Raw genomic sequence first — 22,089 nt, forward strand, 5'->3', positions numbered from 1 at the left:
CTCCTCTGAGCAGTGGCACTGGTCCTGGCCCCACTCCTAAGGCTGCTCAGAAGAGTAAACAGAGGCCGCAGGACTGGGGGCCTGGGGTCTCTGGGGGCCCACGAGGCTGCATGGGACCCCACCCCTGCCCGTGCACTGTCCCTCGTTCTCTCTGTGTGTGATGCCAGGGACCACAGCGGGGCCGCCAGGAGCTCGCTCAGCGCCAGGGACACTGGGCTTTGTGCTCTGGCTCTCAGCTTGCGGGGCGGCAAGCCAGGCGCGCCCGGTGCGTGCGTCCCTCTGTGCCCGCACACCAGCTGACTCCCGGCCCGCGGTGCCCACCCGGAGCCCCCTTCCACAAGCAAGTGTACGAGTGTCTTCCCTGGAGCTCACCCGTCTCTGCAGCCTCTTCCCGCTCTCTGCCTGGCTGCTGCTGGTTTGCACGCAGGCGCCTGCAGGCCCAGCAGAGGGCAGAGCTCTGGTGTGCAGGTGGCCGCCAGGGCAGGTCCTTTTCTCGGACGTCTGCCCCGTGGCCAGGCTCCCTACCTCCTCCCTGGCTCCCTGTGAAGTGCGGGTCAGTCTGCATCTCATGAACATCTGCTGTGACATCTGAGCTCCAGGCAGCCTCCCTTGAGAGACAGGAGACAGGCACCCAGTGGGCCACTGATGCCACCTGGAGGTCAGCTCTTAGCTGACTCATCTCTACCCCTGGGCCTTTGCACTTGCTGATGCTTTGCCAGGAACTTCCTTGGCACTCATGTGGCCCTGGGTTCAGACATCACCTCCTCACAGAGCCCCTGTCCCTACTCTCCCTTGGCAGTGCCTCGCGACAGTGCTCCCACTCCACACATCACACTCTGGGCCCCCCTCCTGCCCTCCACAGGAGTCCTGTCCCCGGGTCTGGAAGGGAGGCTGGCATTCAGCACAGATGGTGGCACTGCAAGATTCTCAGTATGGGTGGGACTGGCATTGGGGGGCAGGGGAGAGCTCCCACCCACCCGCTCCTGTCTGTCCGCAGAGGCCTGGTCTGATGGTGGCCCCCATGCTGGTACAGGGACACCCTTCTCTGGCCCCGGCCTCTCTGCCCGCACCCTGGCCCTTCCAAGGGCTGATCTTGCAGAAGTCACTGGCCTTGGCTCCACCTGGAGGTCTGGGCAGGGGGAGCACAGAGGGTATCCACAGGAGCAGCGCAGCGCCTCTCTTGCTAGACAGCAACCCCACAACTCAATTTGCAGTTTAAACCTAGGACTCAGGGGGGCTGGAGCGATAGCACAGCGGGTAGGGCGTTTGCCTTGCACTCGGTCGACCCGGGTTCGAATCCCAGCATCCCACATGGTCCCCTGAGCACCGCCAGGGGGTAATTCCTGAGTAAAGAGCCAGGAGTAACCCCTGTGGATCGCCAGGTGTGACCCAAAAAGCCAAAAAAAAAAAAAAAAAATTAAACCTAGGACTCAGGAAGGTTAAGTTTTTCTTCCAAGGGTCCAAACCCGGAGAGACAGCCCCACCCGTTATTCACATGTGCCTGTGAATCAGGCTGGTCCCAGGAGGGGTGCGGCTGAGTGAGAGGGGGTGCCTTCCAGCCTTCACCCCAAAAAGCGGGAGTAACAGTGGGAATAACGGGAGCTGATGCGAGCCCAGGGCCTGGTTTCATGCGCTCACTCTGACCCCCAGTGATGGAGGCTAGAGGGGGTCACTGTGTCTGTTGCACAAAATCTGACCAGGGAACAGCCAGTACCACAACTGTGGGAAGCCTCCTGGAGGCATTCGAGGGAGGAGGTGTTCTGAAGGCTGTTTTTGCCAGGAGCAGGTTACAACTCACAGGAGAGGTGAAGGCAGGGAGGCAGAGGGAAGAGCCCCCTGGAAAGGGGCCTTTGAGGCTGAATGGGGGAGGTGGGAGCCGGAGGCAGGAGTAGCCAGGTGTCTGCTTAGCATATTCATGAGCACAGGTCACTCCTCATAAATATGCTAATGAACCCATGGGGCCTTGGCAGGGTGACGTCTTCAGTTTGCGACAGAGACCTGAGTTCCCAACGCCCCTTCTGTTTCCAAAGAGGGACATAGGCAGGAGTGGGAAGGAGCAGCCCCCTCATGCCTCAGGGTCAGTGCCCCAGTGTTCAGGAATTACGCCTGCAGGTGTCTGGCTCGGATAGAGGTCCCGTGAGCGGGATTTCACAATTCATCCTCCAGGGGCACACGGAGGTGTAATGGGGGCTCCCTGCAGCCAGGCCCCCAGTAACGCAACCCTGGTTTCACTCGGATAACAGGCACCCCAGAGGGAGATGCGGGTTGCTCACCTGTGCAGGACGCAGGGTCAGGTCTGGGAAAGGGAAGAGGTGGGGGGTAGGGGGAGCTGTTTCCTCCTGCCTCCATCTGAGACCCCAGGCAGGCTGGGCGGGACGACGGGAGCAGGTAAGGAGCCTGAGAAGTGGGTGTGGGGCTGCCCCCCAGCGGGTAGAGGAGGGGGTGTATAATGAGCTGTCACCAGGCCATGAGTCAGGTACCCCAGGAGCTTTGAGTCAGCAGCAGGGGGTGAAGGGGGCACGCCAAGGTCGCAGGGGAGTAACCTGGGTCCAGTGTGCCCCGGCTCCTCCCAGAGCTCCCCTAGACTACTGCTTTCTCACAAGCGTGTCTGCCACCCCCAACCCCCTCCACACCTAGACAAGGAGATGGAGACGCTCCCCCACCCCCTCCCGGGTTCTAAACTCCCCTACACAGGCTGCTGCCAGGTGCTTGAACTCCCAGCTCTGGGCGCATGTGTTCATGCGTAACTGTGTGCATGCATATCTCTGTATACATATGTGCGTGTGCATGCACATGTGTGCAGACCTTGTACATGTGTGCATACCTGTGCATGTATGCCTGTGTACATATGTGCGTACCTGTGTGAGCATGCATGTGTGTGTGCATGGCTATGCCCTCTGGCCTTCCCTTGAGCGCTCGCGCGCATCAGGCTTGCTGTTCTGGTACTCAGTGCTGGCCTTCTGGTGTGCTCTGTCCCATGCCCTGGCACGGATCACGGATCATGGATCATGGAGGTGATTGTATCCTTAGCTTTGTCCCTCCCCTCTTGCTGAGATCTCAGCCTTGAGCTCAGAGTTCACATCCATCTTGTCTGGTGCTCTCCTGTGGCCCCTGGCTCTGCTTAGCATAGACGGGACAGTAAAACTGTCTGGCACTTACTGAGCAAATGCTAAGTGCCAGGCCCAGTGAAACCACCTTGGTCGGCCTTTGATCTGAAGCAGCCTTTCCAGAGAGGCACTTTCCGTCTGTCCTGTTTAGAAATGAGGAATGGAGCTGGCTCCTGCAGAGAGGCAGGCAGAGCAGCCTCTCCTGTCAGCCTCTTTTCCTCCACACCAAAGCATGCAGGAGGCGCATGCCATAGGTACAGTCGGCACAACGTCGGTGCCCAGTAGGAACATAGCAGGCACACAGTAGGTGTATGTACACACAGCAGGCAAATGCAGTGGGAGCACACAGGAGGCTCATGCACTCAGAGCACACAGTAGGCATGTGTAGGAGGTGCACAGTGGCTTCATGCAGTAGGTTGCACAGTAGGTGCATTCAGAAGGAGCACAAAGTAGGTGTATTCAGTGGGAGTGCGCCCATTCAGTGGGAGCACGCAGTAGGCCTGCTCAGTGGGTGCGCAATAGGCTCATTCATTGGGAGTGCACAGTAGGTGTTCAGTGGGAGCGTTCAGTGGGAGCGCACAGTAGGCCCACTCAGTAGGCACAAGGTGTTGGAACCCTCCGAAGCTGTGTTCAGCAGTGCACCCCATAGTGGTTTGATAGTTGGTTGAGCAGACGGAGGCCAGGCTTCTCCCAGGCTCGCCTGGACGATGGAGGGTGGGTCTGCCGGTGTCTTGGGTGCCTCTGGGGCCTCAGCCTGAGCACCCAGCAGGCCCCACTGCAGCTTCTGCCTTCCTGTTGGCTGGCCTTGCAGGCTCAGCATCAGTTTTCTCCATGTTTCTCTGAGCAGGTTGGATAGTGGCAACAAAGGGGCTTGTTGGACTGGGCATGATCCCAAGACCCCCTGGCCGTGGGGAGCAAAAGGGCACAACTGCCCGCTCAGGGTGTCCTGGGGACTGGGTGCTGGGCCCAGGCTGGGATCTCCCCGTGGAGGAAAGCTCTAGAGTCTGGGGTCCCCATGCTCCTGCTCTGTCACCTTGGCTGGACGCCCCTTTCATAATGGGGTGCAAGTGGGCTTCCTGCACCATTCCGACCTGGGAACTGAGGGCTGGGGGGGATGGGCGGAAAGGCAAGGTGGGTGTGACTTGGGTGACTGGTCAGGTGAGAGGAGGTCATGAGGGTCAGTCTCCCCCACCTTGTCGGCCTGGCCCAGCTCCCCTCAGAGCTGGTTCACACAGTGACCTCCAAGCAGCCACACTAGTCTGTGGAATCAGCCGTGATTTAGAGTGTGATTGGACTGTCAGAAAGTAGCCCTCTGAGCTCAGAAGCCAGAAATGGATCTGTGCAGGCTGGGACCCCCAGGAAGGTAACTTCAGTGGAGAAAGGTGACTTCCCCAAGGCCTCTCAACAGAGGGATTCTCCTGCCCAGGCAGCCGGAAGGAGCCCCCGCAGACAGCCCAGCGCCCAGACACTGTACTCACTGTGTGCTAACAGAAGCTTCTTCCTACCAGGGCAGCAAAAACCCCCAAGTCTGAGCCATGTGCAGTGCTGGGGGCTACTTTAGGCTCTGGGGTGGCCAGAGAGGCTTCTCAGAAGGGGGTGCCACTCATCCTGGTCCCCAAGGGATGGGGAGGAGCCAGCAGCTGGGGGGTGGGGGCGAGTTGGGGCGACCAGCCCGGGCCTGGCTGCTAGGGGAGTGAAGACAGTGTCTCCTGGGCATGAAGGGAGCCGGTGCTGCCCGGAACCTCGGGGCCTTGTGGGCCCAGCCTGGGGGTCGCACCCTGGGAAAGCTCTTGAGGTGTGGACACGGCTTCCCCTGGCATGTCCTCGTCATGCCTCTGTGAAAGAGCTGGAGAGGTGCAGAGAAATGGCGCGTGGCAAGGGGACAGTGAGCCCGGGGCTGCATCTTGCCCCCGGGATGTCACCTTCAAGCCTCTGCTCCCCTGTGAGCCCCCTTCCCCAGAAACTTGCTCCCGTGCTTGGTACCCTCAGCGCCCCCACATCAGGGCCCTGGAATCCCTTTTGTAGGCAGGCTGCTTCTCCTCAGACTCTCTTTGTGACTTGCTCAAGGTCACGCAGCTGCGAAGGAGTGGAAAGGCAGGTCTCTGTGCCCCTCATCTGCCTGTGGCCCCCCACCAGATATGCGGGCTCCGCCTCCTCCCCCCTGGGGAGAATCGGGGAGAAGCCCCCAGCCCCCATCACATGGAGCTGCATGTGCAAACAGGCATTCCCCTCTGCAGAATGTCCGGGCGGGAGCAGCTGGGGTGCATGTCCGGCGGAGGGGCTCCATCAGCCTGGTCCAGCCCCTCCCTCTTCCTGGCACTCAGATGCCTGTTGGCAAGGGCACGGGGACCGGGGAGGGGGGACTGAGTAGCCGCTGGTGCGTGGCTGCAACTGACACACATGGTCTCTGCCTGTGACGGAGCACTCTCCGCGGGCAGGGCGCCCCACGAGGGAGCTGCCTGCTCGCACTGTGGGCTTCTGCAGGCTCGGACGGTCACCTCCGTCATGCCGAGGGGGTGACACCCGCGCCGCCACAGCGTGGTGTGGCCCTAGGGCTCCGAGATGACGTGGTTAGCTGAGCTCCTCTCTGGCTCTTAATTTCCCCATCTGGGCAGTGTGTGTGGGGGGGGTTCTGTAATTTTGGAGGCTCCCCACTTATTTTTAAACTGTGTGACAGTGGGTCAGCTGACGTCCCCTCTCGAAGCATCGGGATTTGTGTCCCCGTTTTAGAGGCTGTGAACAGAAGCAGGTAAAAATTCTTGGAAGACCAGGCACACGGAAGGCAGAGAATCAAAACTCGCCTCCCTGAATCCTGGCACCCGTATACGCCGGCACTCCCAGCTCACACGCGCCAGGCCTCCCAGCCCCGCGTGCTACCTGTACTCCCCCACACACCGGCCTCGTCGGCATGGTGACGGTCCCCATTGTACACGTGAGGGCAGGAGAGAGATGGGGGGAAGCTCAAGATCGCATTGCGGGGAAGTGTGGCACCCAGCTGGCCCTGGCTACTGCCTGGTCTCCCTTCCTGAATGCCCAGCCCCAGCAGAGCTGCTCTGGGAGGCGGCTGGGTGTTCAGCACCATGGACAGCACTCGCGGCTGGTCTAGGTGGCAGCTTCTGTGAGGGGGCCGGTTGTGGACCCCTTCGCACCACCCTTGCCAGGTGGAAAGAGCAAAGCACCACGTGCTAGCAAAACCAGGGGGGCCACTTTCCCTCTGCCCCCTTCCCCGGCTCAGTGATTCTGCTGGGGGCAGAGACACTCCTGGAGGCCCCAGGTACCACTCGCCAGTGTCACTATGGCAACAGTAGAGACTCCAGGCTAACTAGACCTTGGGAAGTTCAGCGAGATGCACTTCGAGAGGTTCTGGGGTCGCTGTTGGCTCTGATCTCCCTGTTTCCCACTGTTTACAGGGTACACTGAGGCCTAGAGAAAGGAAGGCTGGGTTCCTGGCACAGTCCAGCTGCAAAAACCCCACTGCTCCATTATGTGGATGAGAAAAAACAGAGGCAAGGGAGGGGGGAGCGGGCAGCAACAAGGAAGCCCGCCAGGTATCTCCTGCTGTGGATGGCTTCTCCTCTCTCCACGTGCCGTCGTCCAAGCAGGCACCTGGTCCATGTACTGGCCAGTGGGAGAATCCAGGCATGGACTGTCTGGCCACAGCCACAGCCAGGGCTGGGGCCCGGTGCAGCCATCTGAGTGAGTGCAGGCTTGGGACCCTCCCAGCTTGGGTCGAAGCCCGGCTCTGCTGCCCACTGGCTGAGAGGCCTCAAGGGCACCCTGCCTTTCCTAACTCTCCCATTTCCCACCAGGGAGATGAGCAAGACAGCACCTGGCTCCCAGGGGGTGTTGTGGAGAATGATCAGATGGTTGGAGCACCGAGCTTCTGTGCCAGCCCAGAGGGCACTGTGGGGGGCTTGGTTGACAGCGCGCCCCTGAGCAGAACTTCCTTGGTCCCCCATTGTGCCCGCCCCTAGAACACCAGGGCCCCGGCAGCGGCTTCGGAGGCCTGCGGATTCCGCACTCGGCTCTCCCGGAGAACTGGGAGAAGTGATCCCTTGCCCCTGCCGGGTCCGCAGGATCCAGGCTTCCGTGGGCTGAGTCCAGAATTCCGTAGCCTCCCCAGGCACCCCAATCTTTGGGGTCCAGGGCTGCCTCGAGGACTCGGCCACAAACTGTCCTATCCCCTAGGGGCTGATGGCCCTGGAGGCATCTTGGCAGCACAGCTCCTCTCGGGGAAGTCTGCGCCCAGGGCAGCCCCCGGGAGCAGGGGGTCGTGCGCCGGTCTTGAGGAGCAGGGAGGGCTCACCCAGCTGCAAGGGGCAGATGGCACCGCGGATGGGGCTGCAGCGGGCACAGAGTGGCGGGGGCAGAGACAGGTTGTGCCTGGCGTGTGGTGTGGGAAGCGCGCGGCAGATCTATTCGGAGAAGTAGGTGGGGTTTATCTGGGTCGCCAGGGGCCTCCCAGGCGGCTCCTTGTACCGGCACCTTCTCCTCCTTCCGCCGTCAGTCACTCAAAGGCCGGGCACCAGTTTGTTCCGCCCCCTGAGCCCATTCCCTCCGCCCAGCCCCGCGTCCTCCCACCCACCTCTCCCCTTGGAGCTCTTTCCCACCTGACCTTGGAATCTGCTCCCAGAAATTAACCTGTGCAGAGAACCCGGTGACCCAAACAGGTTGGTTGTGACGGGGCGGTGTCCTGGCGGGTGGAGGAGGGCGGGCATGCCTTGTCAGAGGACCTTTCGGTTCTTTGGTTCGGGGTCAAGGCTGCAGGGGGGAGAAACGTGGGCCCCCATGATGGCACACAGCCATCCAGGGTTTGGGGTGACAGCTCCAGGGGAAGAGCTCAGCGTCGCTCAGCCCTGAGTGGGACCCCTGGTGCCACACAGCCTCCCACCCCAAGCTCTGTCCAGTGTGACCCCGGCCAGGTCACACCCCCTGGAGCCCCACCTTGCAGGTCGTGGCCCCCCTGCACAGAAGCCTCGAGGCCCTGGAGGGAAGAGTTGACCCTTGAAGGTCCTGGGCCCCCTGCTCTGTAGGGCAGAGTCCATGGTCCCCACGGCCATGAGGCTCAGCTGGTTCCAGGGGACAGCATTTTCCAGCGTGATTCAGATCTGCGGTCTCCACACCAGTGTCCTGCCCCTAGGAGAACAGAGTGACGGGTGGGGCAAGTCTGCCCTGGCCCTCTCCCCCTCGGGCTCCCTGTCCAGCGAGTATACTGGGCTTGGTGCCTGGGGACAAGAAATCCATGTGTCCCTGTGAGGGCACCAGACCTTCTTGGTCCTCCTAGCCCTGCTGGCTGGTGGGGCTGACTGGCCCCATCCAGTCCTGTGCCCGTTTCTCTTGCTGGGAGGCTGCAACCCACTGCAGCGGTGGGTCAGTGTCTCACGTCTATGGCCCAGGCGGCGGAAGGTCTCCCGTGAGCTCACCCGTCCTGAGCCCCAGGGACAGTCAGCGCCTACTCCATCCTGCCGCCCTGGGAGGCGGGAGCCCTGCGTTCAGCTGCCTGGGTCTACAGGTCCTCTGTGGGGTGGGGGGTGCTCAGAGGGCTGGAGCACAGCTCTGCAGGCGGGAGCCCCGGCTTTGTTTCCCAGCACCACGGGGTCCCTTGTGTACCCGAGGCAAGCGGCCCCTGGGCACCATTGGAAGTCACCCCCTTATACCACACCACTTTATTTTGTTTTAGGTTTGGCCCTAAAACAAAAGAAAGAACGTGTCTCCCCACCACCCCCAGTGGACCGCATCTCCCATGAGGTGGGAGCATGGGGGTGAGTGCTCAAAGGGGTCAGGATCTAGGGCCAACAAGGTGACTTGTGGGTGAAGATGGGCCGGCCCACCGTGTGTCGGGGGGAAAGAGCGCCTGGACTGTGCCTGCAGAGGGCCGGGGTTGAGTCAGTCTCTGGATCCTTTGGGAAGATTTTGCCTCGCAGACTGATGGCGCTCCTAGGGAGGTGCTGGGGGCCCGGGGGTCCCAGTTATGACAGGTTGCCAGGATGATGGCCGGGAGCCTGGTGAGATCTGATCTCGGGCTGAGATCAGCTGCTGTTCCCGGCCTCTCACGTCTGAGAGCGAGGGGTGAGCAGCTCCGGGCCTCTGTCCTAGCGGGACCCTGGGTCTCGGGCACAGTGGCTCTGGGACTCGGGGGGACAGAGCCAGCAACCCCCTCCCGCCTTCTCCCCAACACTGGGGAGCTACCAGGAGACTCATATTATATTGCAACGTTTATTTCCCCACCCGGAAGATCATAGAACCTGGAGGGCGCTTCCGTGCTCAGTGGAGGGAGGGCAGAGGCCTCGGACCTGCTGGCCCTGGCCAGGGGAGCAGCCATGCAGAGCCCCGCCCTTTCCAGCCTCTCTCCTTCGCCTCTGGCATTCTCTGTCGGGGTTCAGGGGCCAGAGGGGAACAGGCGCTAGAGGCTGGCCCGGGTGCAGACCCGCTGTGCCCTCACTTAACTGTGGGAGCCTCTTGGCCTCTCTGATCCACTCTGTCTGTCAGCTGTTGCAGCCCTGGGAACTGGCTTGGGACAGGGGAGGAGGAGGAAGAGGAGGAAGAGCAAACCAGAGGCTGTTGGCAGACCTGGACCCTCGGGCGCCTTGGCAGTGCCAGTCCCTTGCCCGCTCAGCTGACAGGCCTCCAGGTTGCCCAGTGGCCGCCGCCCGGAGTTGAGTGTGTTCCCTCTTGCAGGCCGCAAGACTCGTGCGGTTGCGTTGCTGTTTGGGATTCACACCTAGGCGTGCTCAGGGGCTGCTCCTGGCTCTGTGCTTGTGGGGGTCAGTCCTGGCGGTTCTCAGGGGACCATGCAGTGCCAGGATCGAACAGGGGGCGTCCTGTGTGGGAGGCACTCCCCAGCCCCAAACTTTTTCTTTGTTTTGCTCCGACGGCCAGAATTCTCTGCAAGGAGAGTCTGAAGCAAAGCCCAGAGCGTGCAATGCCCAGGCAGCTGGGCACCACCCTCTGCTCTGCCCACCGCCGCCTCCGTGACCTGCCTGGCCCTGGTCCTGATTGGTGGGCAGTGCCAGCCCATGCCCCATGCGGAGACCCTGACAACAACACGGCTAGGGCACACGGGGCAGCTCCTGCCAGGAGCGAGAGGAGCGGGGGGGGGGGGGGGGGAGGGGGGCCTGAGGTGCCGGCACTGCCCCGCCCCCAGCCTCCTCCCCCGGGCTGCAGTCCTGGTCTGCTCCTTTCCCCGGCCACGCTGCTCTCTCCTCTTCCTGGCTGCCATGGCTCCGAGCTCCTGAGCTCCCCATGGGGCCTGGGTCACTCTCGGGGTCTCAGGACCCGTGGTTCCCCTGGTGCCCACCCCCAGTCCTCCTCGCCCCAGCAGGCACCTGCACAGCTTCCCAGCTGACTTCTCTGCCTCCTGCCCGGGTCCCTCCTCAAACCCCACCCTCTCCGGGAGCACCTCACTGGGTCCCTCTGGACCAGAACCCAGGCTTCCAGCCTCCCCACAGCTCTCCTGGGTGCCATTCCCAATTTGCAGAAATCCCTCCCACCATTCCCTGTGTCCCCAGTGACCCCTGCCATCGGTGATGCCATCATCCTCTGGGGGTCCCCCTCACCCTCCTTGTACCTCATCAGCCTTTTATTCTCCTTCAGTTTTTTTGGGGGGGTCACACCTGGCGGTGTTCAGGGCTTACTCCTGGTTCTGTGCTCAGGAATTGCTCCTGTGAGGTTCCTAGGATCAAACCCAGGTCAGTCACATGCGAGAAGAGCCCTACCCACTGCACTATCTCATCGACCCCCTCATCAGCGTTTTTAAACAAAGCAGCCTCGCCAAGGCGCTCCTCACAGGCGTCACTCACAGGCCAGAGTTCTCATCTTGGAGTGTTTGCTTGCTTAGGTTCTTGTTTTGCTCCGACAGGCAGAACTCTCTGGAAGGATCTGAAGAAAAGCCCAGAGCAATGCCCGGGGGGCTGGGCACCATCCTTTTTGTTGGATGTGGCCAGCATACCGATATGCCAATACCAAGCGTCCTCATGCACCCAGCCCTCACCCCCACCCCAGCTCCTGTGACATACTGACTTGTTCACTGTCTGTAGTTTTATCCTTCCTAGAAGGTTCTGAAAGTGGAAATGTTCAGGGGGTCTCTGTGTGCTTCTGCCTCTCAGTGTAACGCGTGTGCTCTTGGCCCTGTTCCTTTCATGATGCTAAGTGATCTGCCACCTTCGGGTTCTGTGGCACTTGGTTTATTTCTACCCCAGCTGCTGGGCGTTGGACCTGGGGCTAAGAGCCACGCTGCCACGGGCATTCACAGGCAAGCCTACAGGGGCACATGCTCTCGGTTTTTTTGGGTTTTTTTTCCTGCATTCGTCCCTTTTCCTTACCACCTCACCAGGCCCTAGTTTTTGTTGAGATTTCTGGGGTTCAAGAGAAACTCACCCTCCCTCCCTCCCTCCCTCCCTCAGGAATAGGACAGGAGGAACAGGCTAAACTCATCAGATGTTCCATGTTTCAGACGCAGCGACAGAGGAGTCCCAAATGGGTACATGGCATAAAGGTTGTTTCGAGCAGGAAGAAGAGGCCCTCATGCCTCCATAGATCTTGTCTCTGCAACAGCTGCTTGCATTCAGTGAGGAAAGGTGTGTGTGTGGGGGGGGGGGGGGTCTTGGGATGGAGCTAGCACGTAGAGAAGGACTGAGTTGAGAAAATACCAGGAAAACACCCTGATCGAACCATGCCTGAAGTTCACAAGAATGCTGGGCTTTTTCAGGTTATATGGCTTAATCCTTTCACTTTGTTGTTATTGTTGCTCTTGTTTGGGGACCACACCTAGCAATGCTCAGGAGTTACTTCTCGCTCTGTACTAGGAATCACTCCTGCTGTGTTTGGGGAACCTGTTGGGATGCCGGGAATCGAACCTGGGTCAGCCGTGTGCAAGGAAGGTGCCCTAGCCCCTGCACCATCTCTTTAGCCTCAGATCCATTCGCTTTTTATTTCTTTAAATGAAAGACAGCTTGAGATGCCGTTTGTGGTTATTATTCCTTACTCGGGAGTAAGCAAACCAATGGCCAGGATCAGTCTGTGCTTGTGAAGAGTATTTGTACGAAGCCCAACCACACCCGTGCACTTAGATACTCTCTGTGGCTGCTTTGGAGTGGGCATAGTCCTGCCAGCCTCAGTTTACCCTTGACCCTCTAGGCAGCAGATTGCCAACCCTCGTCAAGTCGCTGTATGCCCGTCCATCACTCACTCCTGACCTGTCCTCTCGGTCCCTCACCCTCCATACCTCCAGCAACAAGTCCGAGGGATCTGTGGGTTGTTCATTCCTCCCAGCGCCCAGGTAGGTCACTGCTGGCCATGCCTGGATCATGCCCTCCCTGCAGGCTGCCCCACGGAGCTGCTGGGGGTGGAGACCTTTCTCCCATCCACGCCTGACCAAGCCCAAAGGGAAGAGCCCACCCCCTGGACTGTAGCCCCCTCCTCGTGCATTTCCAGCCTGTCTCCTCCCCCCAGCTCACTGATTAGCTCCTCGTTGGTGCAACAGAACCCCCAAAGCAGTGCTCCTCCCCCTCCTCCGTCACAGACAGCCCTACATGCACCAGGGGCCCTGTCCTTCTGCTGGTTGCTTCAACAACCTCAGCCTGGAAGCCTCGTCTGCACCCTGACTCCCCCCCCGACCCCCGCCCCGTGGCTCCAGCCCCTCAGCTGCTGATCCTCAGCAGTCGGATTGGCTGCCGCAGGGACACTGGCTGGTCCTGTCCCCTCCTCAGCCTGGCACAGAGAAAAGACTCGAAATGCTTCATGCCAGAGAGATGGCACAGTGGACAGGGCACTGTGGCTGACTCAGGTTTGATCCTCAGAACCCCATTAGGTCCCCTAAGCCCACCTGGAGTACTCCCTCTGAGTGCAGGAAGCTAGGAGTCAGCCCTGAGAATAACCTGGTTGTGGGCCAAAACCAAATTTAAAAAAAAAAGTTTTTAGGGGCCAGGGAGGTATCTCAGTGGTTAGGGTCCAGTGACTTGCATGCCTGGAAGCGAGTTGGTGCCCTGGAGCCACAGGACCCCCGAGCAGCCCTGTGTGACCCTGGAGGTTCCCGGCTCCACAGGGCACTGCAGCCTCAGACCTGAGCACTGAGCCTTCTGGCACCTTCAGCCGGCTGCCTGAGAGTGGACTCCTCGTCCCCTGAGCAGCGCTTGGGAGACACGCCAACACGCCAGAGCACATGCTGTGCATTCGGGGGCACAGGTTGGAGCCCCAGCACCACGTGGTCCCCCAGGCACCATTGGGGGCCTCCCTTTAATAGAAGAAACGTCTGTGTGGGGGGCCCAGCCCTTCACAACACAGCCTCGATGAGGAATCCGGGGTCCGTGCCTGAGAGGGCTACTGAATCAGCGTCGCCCCCCACCCCCCACCAGGCTCGGAGTTCACAGGAGTGCCGAGCAGCCCGGGCCCTGCCCCCTGCCAGGCACGCCCTCGGGAAATGCAGAGGCAAATGCAGAGGCACACGCACCCTGGGAGGACAGAAGAAACCGTGCGCTCCCGGGAGGGCTCGGAGGTGGGAAAGTAGGGCAGGCGCGAGCGGCCCCGCGAGCGCAGAATAGAAACCAAGGGATTACGTGAAATGTCATTAAAACGACGCTCTGCAAGGCAGCGCTGCCGAGCCGTGAGCGGGTGGCCGCTGGCCTCAGCAGAGCTGTGGGGCAGTTTCGGGAGCAGCCCCGGGAGGCTCGAGAGCTGATTCCTGGGCCCCGTGGGCCCCAGTGTGGGCACCAGCTGTTGGGGGTCCTGGGCGGTGCTTCCCAGGGAGTGTCTGGGGAGTGTTCAGGCGGGCCCTGGTGGGCGGCCGGGACCACCCTTCCCCACAGCTCCACTCAGGCCCTGAGTGCTGAGGAGCATGGCACGTACGTGCTCTTTGAAGTCCCCGTGTGGGTGCAGCCCTGGGGAGAGGAAGTGGTCGATGCAGCCGTGGGTGTGTGAGTGCCGGGCAAACCGTGAAGGGGGGCTGGAGCGATAGCACAGCGGGGAGGGCGTTTGCCTTGCATGCGGCCAACCTGGGTTCGATTCCCAGCATCCCATATGGTCCCCCGAGCACCGCCAGGAGTAATTCCCGAGTGTGTGAGCCAGGAGTAACCCCTGAGCATCGCCAGGTGTGACCCAAAAAGCAAAATAATTAAAAAAAAACGTGAAGGGGTGCAACCTCCATTTCCATCCCCTCTCTGCGGCTTCGGGGCTCCCCCACTGACCCTAAGCAAGTCTCTGGGACCCCTCCAACCTGGCTGTGAACCTTCCTTGTGCCCCTCCACCCTGTCACAGACCCTCCTGTGGGCCCTGTCCCCCCCACCGGCATCTTCTACATGGGGACAGGGATTATCATGCGTGTCTCCATCCGGCTTCGTGCCCGGCCCAGAGCAGGAACTGGTGGTTAGTTCCTGAGGGGCCTGGAGCAGCCAAGAATCAGTTCCCGTGAGGGTACTGGGGTCCCCCCCTTTATAAAGGAGGGGCCGGGGCTCCTGGCAAAGGGGTTGGGGAGCGTGTGTCAGGACGTGTGGGTGCAGCCAGGAGGCAGCCCAGAGGTCGGTGCTCTGTGTGCAGGAGCCCGGCTCTGCCAATGTCTCCCAAACATGCTGCCAGTGACCCCGGGTACCGCCACATCTGCCTCCCAGTGGGAAAAGAAAAGCGTGAGTGACTGGAAGCCACTCAGAGCCCTGCAGTTTCCCAGGCAGTGCGGCTGCGTCCCGGACTCAGCACCTTGGAAGTTTATGTGTGTGCCCATAAAGTCACACCCCAGAGCCCAGTGTGACTTTAGGCCCAGATCATTTGTGGGGGCTTCTGGGACCGAGGGGGCAAGAGTTGGGCCTCTGGAAGCTGATGCACCAGAATTTAGCTTGATGTTTCTCAGCCAGAGGCCATAGGACCCCCACAGACCCCCAGGATATTCCAAGGCGGTCCAGATGAAAATAGTGTAAATAGGGGTAGCACAGATGGAATTAAGGGACCAACCTATAAGGTATGTACGGCCACAGGAAAGAAAGTCAGAAGGGGGGCTGGAGCAATAGCACAGCGGGTAGAGTGTTTGCCTTGCACACGGCCAACCTGGGTTCGATTCCCAGCATCCCATATGGTCCCCTGAGCACCGCCAGGAGTAATTCCTGAGTGCAGAGCCAGGAGTAACCCCTGTGCATCGCCGGGTGTGACCCAAAAAACAAAAAACAGAAACAAAAACAAAACAGAAAGTCAGAAGGACCCCCGGGTCCAGAGTGGGGTTGAGATCCTGATTTGGGCTTGGAGGGTCTCAGCCTTGTTCTGCAGCCTGAAGCAAAGGGCCTTCTGCCTCCTGCGGAACGGCGAGGCTCCGAGAAAGAATCCCCTGCATGCTCGGTGCTTGGGCCACTCAGGGCTCCCAGATCAGGACAGAGCCCCCCTCAGAGCTGGGGCAAGGGCAGCGGAAGCTCATCGGGCCGTGGGCAGGACTGGCTGGGGGCAGCTGGAGAACCAGGCTGGAGGCCCGCAAAGCTTCCTGGAGCGCCCTCAGCTGCTGGAGAGGGTCCCCGCAGCCCAGATAGCAGGTCCTCTGTGCCAGCCAGCTGACCGGGAAACCCTCCTGGTCAGCCGCAGGAACAGAAGGGGACTCTGTTTCTCGAGCGTTTCCTCTGTGGCAGGCAGTGCCGAGGGGTGCAGTGTGTGCCGGCATTTGCTCGCTGGCCCTCACAGCAGCCCTGGGTCACAGCTGTGTTATCAGTCCCCCCCCTTTTTTTTTTTGGTTTGTTTTGATTTTTGGTTCTACATAGCACATTCAGTGTTTCCTTCTATTTCTGCCTTCAGGGGTCACACTTGGCAGGGCTGGGGGGTGGCGTGGTGATGGTGTTATCTGGGGTGACAGGGATCAAACCCAGGTTGGACACGTGCAAGGCACACGCCCTACCCGCTGTACTGGCACTCTGGCCTCCAACCCTGTTTTACAGGTAGGGGACACGGAGGGCGTTTGTCCCAAATCACACAGCAGTGAGATGGCGAGGTTTGGCGTGTGATTCCCTAGGCCCAAGAGTCCATACCGTGGATAAAATCCCAACTGTTGGGTGCTGCTATGCCCCCTGCAGAGTCAGCCTGGCTGGCCCTCCCACCCTCACCTCCATGGACCCCTCTTCCCCCATCAGCTTCTTCGACCCCTCCCCTACCCACACACAGGGAGAGGACACACAGGGCGCTGTGTCCTCTCCCTAGCTCTGTGTCCTCAGCGATCCCTGACCTTGGAGCCCCCCCCACACCCTCACCTGCCACGATTCCTGGTCCCCCCGCAGCACCCAGCTCTCTGGCGAGTTTCTTGAGGGTGAGGATGTAGCCATGGCACGTCTTGTTGCCCAGCACCAGCCCCGGAGCCTCGGAGGCCTTGGCGGGCGGGCGAGTGAGTGGAGGGAGAAGTGGGCAGAGTGGATGGGGTGACTCCGGGGGTGGCAGGTGGTGGGGGCGGGGTGCCGAGAGGCCCTGAGGGAGCAGGTTTGGCAGAGAAGGTGATGAGTGAAGGGAAGTGGAGGGGTGAAGGGTGCATGGAGGGGCATGTCTCTGTCTGGTTGGGAGCACAGCGAGGCTGCGTGAGGGGCTAGCGTGGTTCTGGGTACAGAGCCCCCCAGGACACGGCATTGTTAGGCAGAAGTGGGGCGCCCGGAAGGGCATGTGAGATGCCTCCACATACCCTCTCGTGTATTGGGTGCAGCAGAACCAAGAGGATATAGGCAGGAGAACCAGAGGGAGGTGGGGGGGAGCACTGGGACTTGACTAGACTTGGGGGGGGGCGGTTCTCCCCCACCAGGAACAGGAAGAGACCGAGTTTTGTTCCTGTGGCCAGAGAGTCTGCATCTGGGCTGGTCAGCAGAATCACGGGTTCACCCCGCCCCCATTGTCCCCACCTGGCTGTTGACCGTCCCAGTCCCCAGGTCTGGAGGCATCAGGAAGGGCCGCTTGGACAGGTTCCCTCAGAGCCTGGGTCACCGCCTCGGACTTCCGGCAGAGTAGCACGGTCAGAAGGGGCCAGAGAGAGGAGAAAGTACCCTCGGGAGGAGAGACCCCCCCTCCCCGAGTGAGGGCACCCCACCAGGCCTGTGTTACAGCTCTCTCCAGCTCTGAGCTGAAAGGGCTCATGCAAATCCAGTTTGTAAATGAGGTTTTTGAACCACAAATGCCTGGGTCTGGATTGGGAAGGCAGGCACGGGGAAGGTGTTCCTTGTTTGACGAGCCCTGAGTCGAACCCCATTGAGAAGCTCTGATTCTCTGGGTTTGTGGGTCAGAGAGGGTTTGGACTTGGTGACTTACAGAGCAAGACTTGCCCTGTGCCGCCGGTCCAGGCTGCAGCTGTGCAGACACTGGGCCCAGCAAGGAGCTTGGTGTCGGAGAAGGGGCTGGAGCAGCGGTCAGCGGTCTCTGGGCTAGAGAAAGGGCTCAGTGGACAGAGCATGTGCTTGGTATGCGGAAGGCTCAGCATCCATCCCCAGCACTTCATGGTCCTCGGGTAGGGGTTGGGAGAGACATGGAGTTTTATTTATTTTTGGTTTGGGGATCAGACCCATGATGCTCAGGGCTTACTCCTGGCTGTGGGTTCAGAGACCACTCCAGGCAGTGCTCAGGAGCCCAGAGAGGATTTTGGAGGAAATTAGTAGCCGGCCTTGGGTTTTGTGTCTAAGGGACTGAAGGAGAAGATGGGGTGCCATCGGACAGATTCAGCGTGGAGAATAGTTGTGGGGCCAGGGCCAGGTTTGGCCGTTAGCCAAGAGACCAGAGCCAGCTTTATGGGGCTGAGCCTTCATTGGGCGGGGGTTGGGGGTGGGGGGGAGGGGAGGGCAGGGGCACAGTGCTCTGTGCGAGAGAGCTTGGCGGCAGGGCCTGGGAGCGTGCGGGATCATGACTGGGAGCGAGGTGTCTGCACAGATATTTCCCACGCTCGATTCCCGTAAGCCCCAGCGGCCGTCCAGGGGAGGGCTGCGGTTGTTCCCATTGTGTTATTTCAGGGGAGGGGGGCATACCAACAGTGCCCAGGGGCTATTCTTGGCTCAGTGCTCAGGGGACCATCTGCAGTGCCAAGGATTCTAACCAGCCTCGGCCGAAACAGTCTTATGCAAGGCCCACGCCTTACCTCCTGTTCGCTTGCTCTCTCTGTCACTCTCCCCCCCCTCTCTCTCTTTCGCTCTAGCTCTCCCCCCTGCCCCCCCTTCAGCCTCTCAGCAATGTGCCTAGGCCCACTCCAGGGACAGAGACTGGATTTGGCCGCCAGTCTGTGCTCCTCAGTTAAGAGTCCTGGGGCTGGGGCGATAGCACAGCAGGTAGGGCGTTTGCCTTGCACGCAACCGACCTGGGTTCGATTCCCAGCATCCCATAAGGTCCCCCGAGCACCACCAGGAGTCATTACTGAGTGCATAAGCCAGGAGTAACCCTTGTGCATCGCCGGGTGTGACCCAAAAAGCAAAAGCAAAAAAAAAAAAAAAAAAAAGTCCTGACCACTGAACTACACTGCCTCTCGTGGGCAAGGCCAGGTCTCAAAACAGTTGTGAAGGAAGCGAGGGAGGATGGACAGCGGGGCAGGTTCTGAGCATGGCCGAGCAAGTGCACAGCCTGGGGCCAAGGAGGGGAGCAGAGAAGAAAGGGGAGGCTTGGAAGGGGTAGACATGCACCCCCCACCCCCAACTCTGGCATCTGTAGGGCTGAAAGCTTTGATTCAAAGTGCAATGAGGTCATGGAGGGGTGTGTGAGTGTGTGTGTGTGTGTGTGTGTCTCTGTGTGTGTCTTGGGGTTCTGGCTGGGCCCCCCGCCTCATGTTTCCACTGAAAGCAGGGGCCGAGAGTACAGAATGTTCCAGGTGAGAGACAATGGCAGTGCTCCCTCCCTGGAGGAGCACCGGCTGCTTGAGTCCTTGTGCAGGTTCAGTAGGAGGGGCTAGTGGCTGGGATGTGGGGGTGCTGGGGAGAGCACGGCAGGGTGGGCTGACTCCAGGTGCCCGGATACTGGGGTTCCAGTAGCCTGGGTGAGGGCAGCTACAGGAGAAGTCCTGTCCAGTGCCCCCTCTCACCCCGCAGCCCAGACCCTCAGGCTGTGCTAAGGGTCGCAGTCAGGATGATGACAATTCTTTGCCCTGGTTGGGTGGCGCCTTCGGGGAGCTCCTCAGGCCGGGATTTTTGTTCATCCATTCCACCAGCAGACCTTTCCAGGGCATCTGCTGTGTGCCAGACACTGCCATGAACATACAAACAACGGTGACCCCTCGAGGTGGTCCCGGACGTCACGCACCTCCCAGTCTGATGGAGGAGGTTGTTTGCCCAATGGATATGGAGAAGGTTCGCTTCGATCATTGCGGGTGGCGGGATGGAGATGGAAGAGGGGTCCTGAGCCAGCTAGCAGTGGGAGGCTTCCTGGAGATGAATGCAGACGCCTTTGGGGTACAGGGCCTGAGGGGGAGCAGGGGCCTTCTTGGGCAAACACTCCCCCATTTCCCAGGCCACGGTAGAAGAACCTGGAGACCAGAGACCCCCATAGGACAGAGCCCATTGGGAGTTGCCACATCTTTGAATTTGATTGTTAGATCGTTCCATTTACGTGGTTGACGCAAAGTCAGCATTCCGGGCACAATTCACCCCACTTACAGTGTACGGAGAGAGAGTCGGGCAGTCTAGAGCCCGGCCCCCAGCACAGATGTTACCTTCCCCCCCACACACACACACTGCACTTCTAGGAGCACCCCTGCCCAGAAACAAAACAGAAATAGCCCCCCGACCATCACCAGGTGTGTCCCCAAAACCAAAATTTCAAACGTACAATTTAGTGGCCTCAGAGCATCCATAGAGCCATGCGGCCACCACCACCTCCCACTCCATTTGCTTATCCCCAGCCCCAGATTCCTTCACACACAGAGATGTGGTGCTTGCTGGGGGTTGCACACCAGCCTGCAGAACCTGTGCTCCACGGGGCTGGCACTTAGTTGATGCGCCTGCGTGGTGGTGCTCCCTCGGAGCACGGAGGATCCCAGCAGAGCTGCAGGACCACATTTGGACCGTGCGGGATACCTGGATTTGAACTTAGGAACAGGTGTTAGGAAGGAAGGGTGCTCTGCGCCCCTGCGCTGTTCCCCCATCCTCGCCCGCAGCAGTCGTCTTAGACATTTTCCAGTCCCCCCAAAGAAACTCTTTCTGCCGCCCACTCTCCCCTCCGGCCGCACTCATCTACATACTGTCCCTCGGGAGAGGCAGGCTCTGGACATGTTCATGGAAGCGGAATTAGACACTGTATCTGGTTTCTTGTTCATGGAAGTGGAATCAGACACTGTATCTGGTTTCTATCCAGTTCCGCTTCACATAAATGTTCCAGAGAGTCTGAAGCTCCCTCCCAGCCCGCAGGGACGGTGTCCGGGACCGGGTGTGTCCTCAGTCTGTTGGGGAGAGTCAGGAGAGTAGCGCGGGCCCCCCGCCGGGAAGCAGCAGGGCAGCAGGCTGGGTCTCCCGATGCCCACCCCTCGGCCCCTCTGCCAGCCACCGGCCCTTCTCCCAGCCCATCTCCCTGGCTGCTGGGTTCTGGCGCCATCAGCCTGATCAGGATAACGTGAGCGGGACGAGGTTCCCAAGCGCCGCATTTTCATGCCTGGCAGTCTTCACCGCCCGTGGTGCAGCTGGGACGCTTTGACACGTCTTTAGGAATTTGTCTCCACTCTCTGAGCCTTCTTTGGGGGACAGTATTTTCTGCTCCTGCTGCTGCTGTAACACTTCCCGGCCCCGCATGCCTGCTTTTCTCCGTGGTGATGTCTGCAAGGGGAGGTGGTTAGCTGCAGGGTTTGCTCGTCCTCTCTGTGCCCCTGGAGGTGTGTCCCCCTGGAGAAATACCGCCGTTTCGCCCTTTGAAGACAGAGAGGATGGTGCCGGGGAGGGCCGGAGAGGGAGGTAAAAGCCGGTTAGAGGCCTGGCACAGAGTGGAGGCTGATCTGGGAGACGTGGAGAGTTCGGAAGGCCTAGGCAGGGTCAGGAAGAAGCCCCTCCCCCACCAGAGTGTCCCTCCCTCCTTGTTCCCACAGTAATTTAAGGGGAGGACTGGGGCAGAGGCTGAATTCAAATCCCAGCCTAGGTGGGGGTGGATGGCAAGGCCTTTGGGACATTGGTGGCAGCTAGCCAATCAGATGATGCATGCATGAAACACTCATTAACGGTACCGTAAGGGCTGGAGAGATCGTTCAGCAGGTAGGGCATGTGCCTTGTGTGCTCCAACCCAGGTTCAATCCCCGGCATCCCACGTGGTCCCCTGAGCACTGCCAGGGGGAATTGCTGAGTGCAGAGCTGGACAAACCCCTGAGCATTACCAAGGGTGTGGCCCGTGGTACCATGGTGCCACAATAAAAATGGCGGGAGAGGAACCCCAAACAAGCCCCAGCCAAGCCCCCTTTCCAGCTAGGTTTCCTCTCTGTCAGCTACTTCTTCCCCTTCAGCATGAGATTGTGGTGCAGGAGCAATAGCCCCAGTGGCTGAGTGAGTGCTTTACATGCAGGAGACCTGGGTTCCACCCCCAGCACCGCATGGTCCCCCAGTTCCAAATAATTTCACGGCAGTGCCAGGAGTCCCCCAGGCACAGAGCTAGAAGCATCCCCTAGATACTGATGGATGCCCTGATACACACACACAAACACACACATACACATGTGTATGCACACATGTGTACACACACATACACACATACATACACATATGTATACACATACACACATGTATACACATAGACACACACATGTACACACATACACATACACACATACATACATACGTACATATACATATACACACACACACACACAGGAGGGGGCAGGGAGCAGGGGCTGCCCACCAGCGCCTCCAGGCGGCCCGAGGCTTCGTGTCTCTGCCCCTCCTGTTCCCGCGGCTGTGAGCAGGCAGCGGCGGCGGCACCTGCTCCCGCGCGGTGGGTGGGGAGGGCCACCTGGTCTCCCTCTGCCTCTCGCACAAGACGTGCCATGTGGGAGGCGATGGAGGTGGTGATGCCGGGGACACGGGGGCAGAGCGTGAAGGTG

General features: G+C 60.1%; 1 protein-coding gene across 4 annotated transcripts in view; it reads left to right on the forward strand.

Moving 5' to 3' along the window:
• Positions 1-22,089, forward strand: part of DLGAP4 (DLG associated protein 4) — a 180,962-nt gene that overhangs the window by 32,288 nt on the left and 126,585 nt on the right. The window lies entirely within an intron of this gene.

Source organism: Sorex araneus, chromosome 5, assembly GCF_027595985.1.
Source record: "Sorex araneus isolate mSorAra2 chromosome 5, mSorAra2.pri, whole genome shotgun sequence".
NCBI lineage: Eukaryota > Metazoa > Chordata > Mammalia > Eulipotyphla > Soricidae > Sorex > Sorex araneus.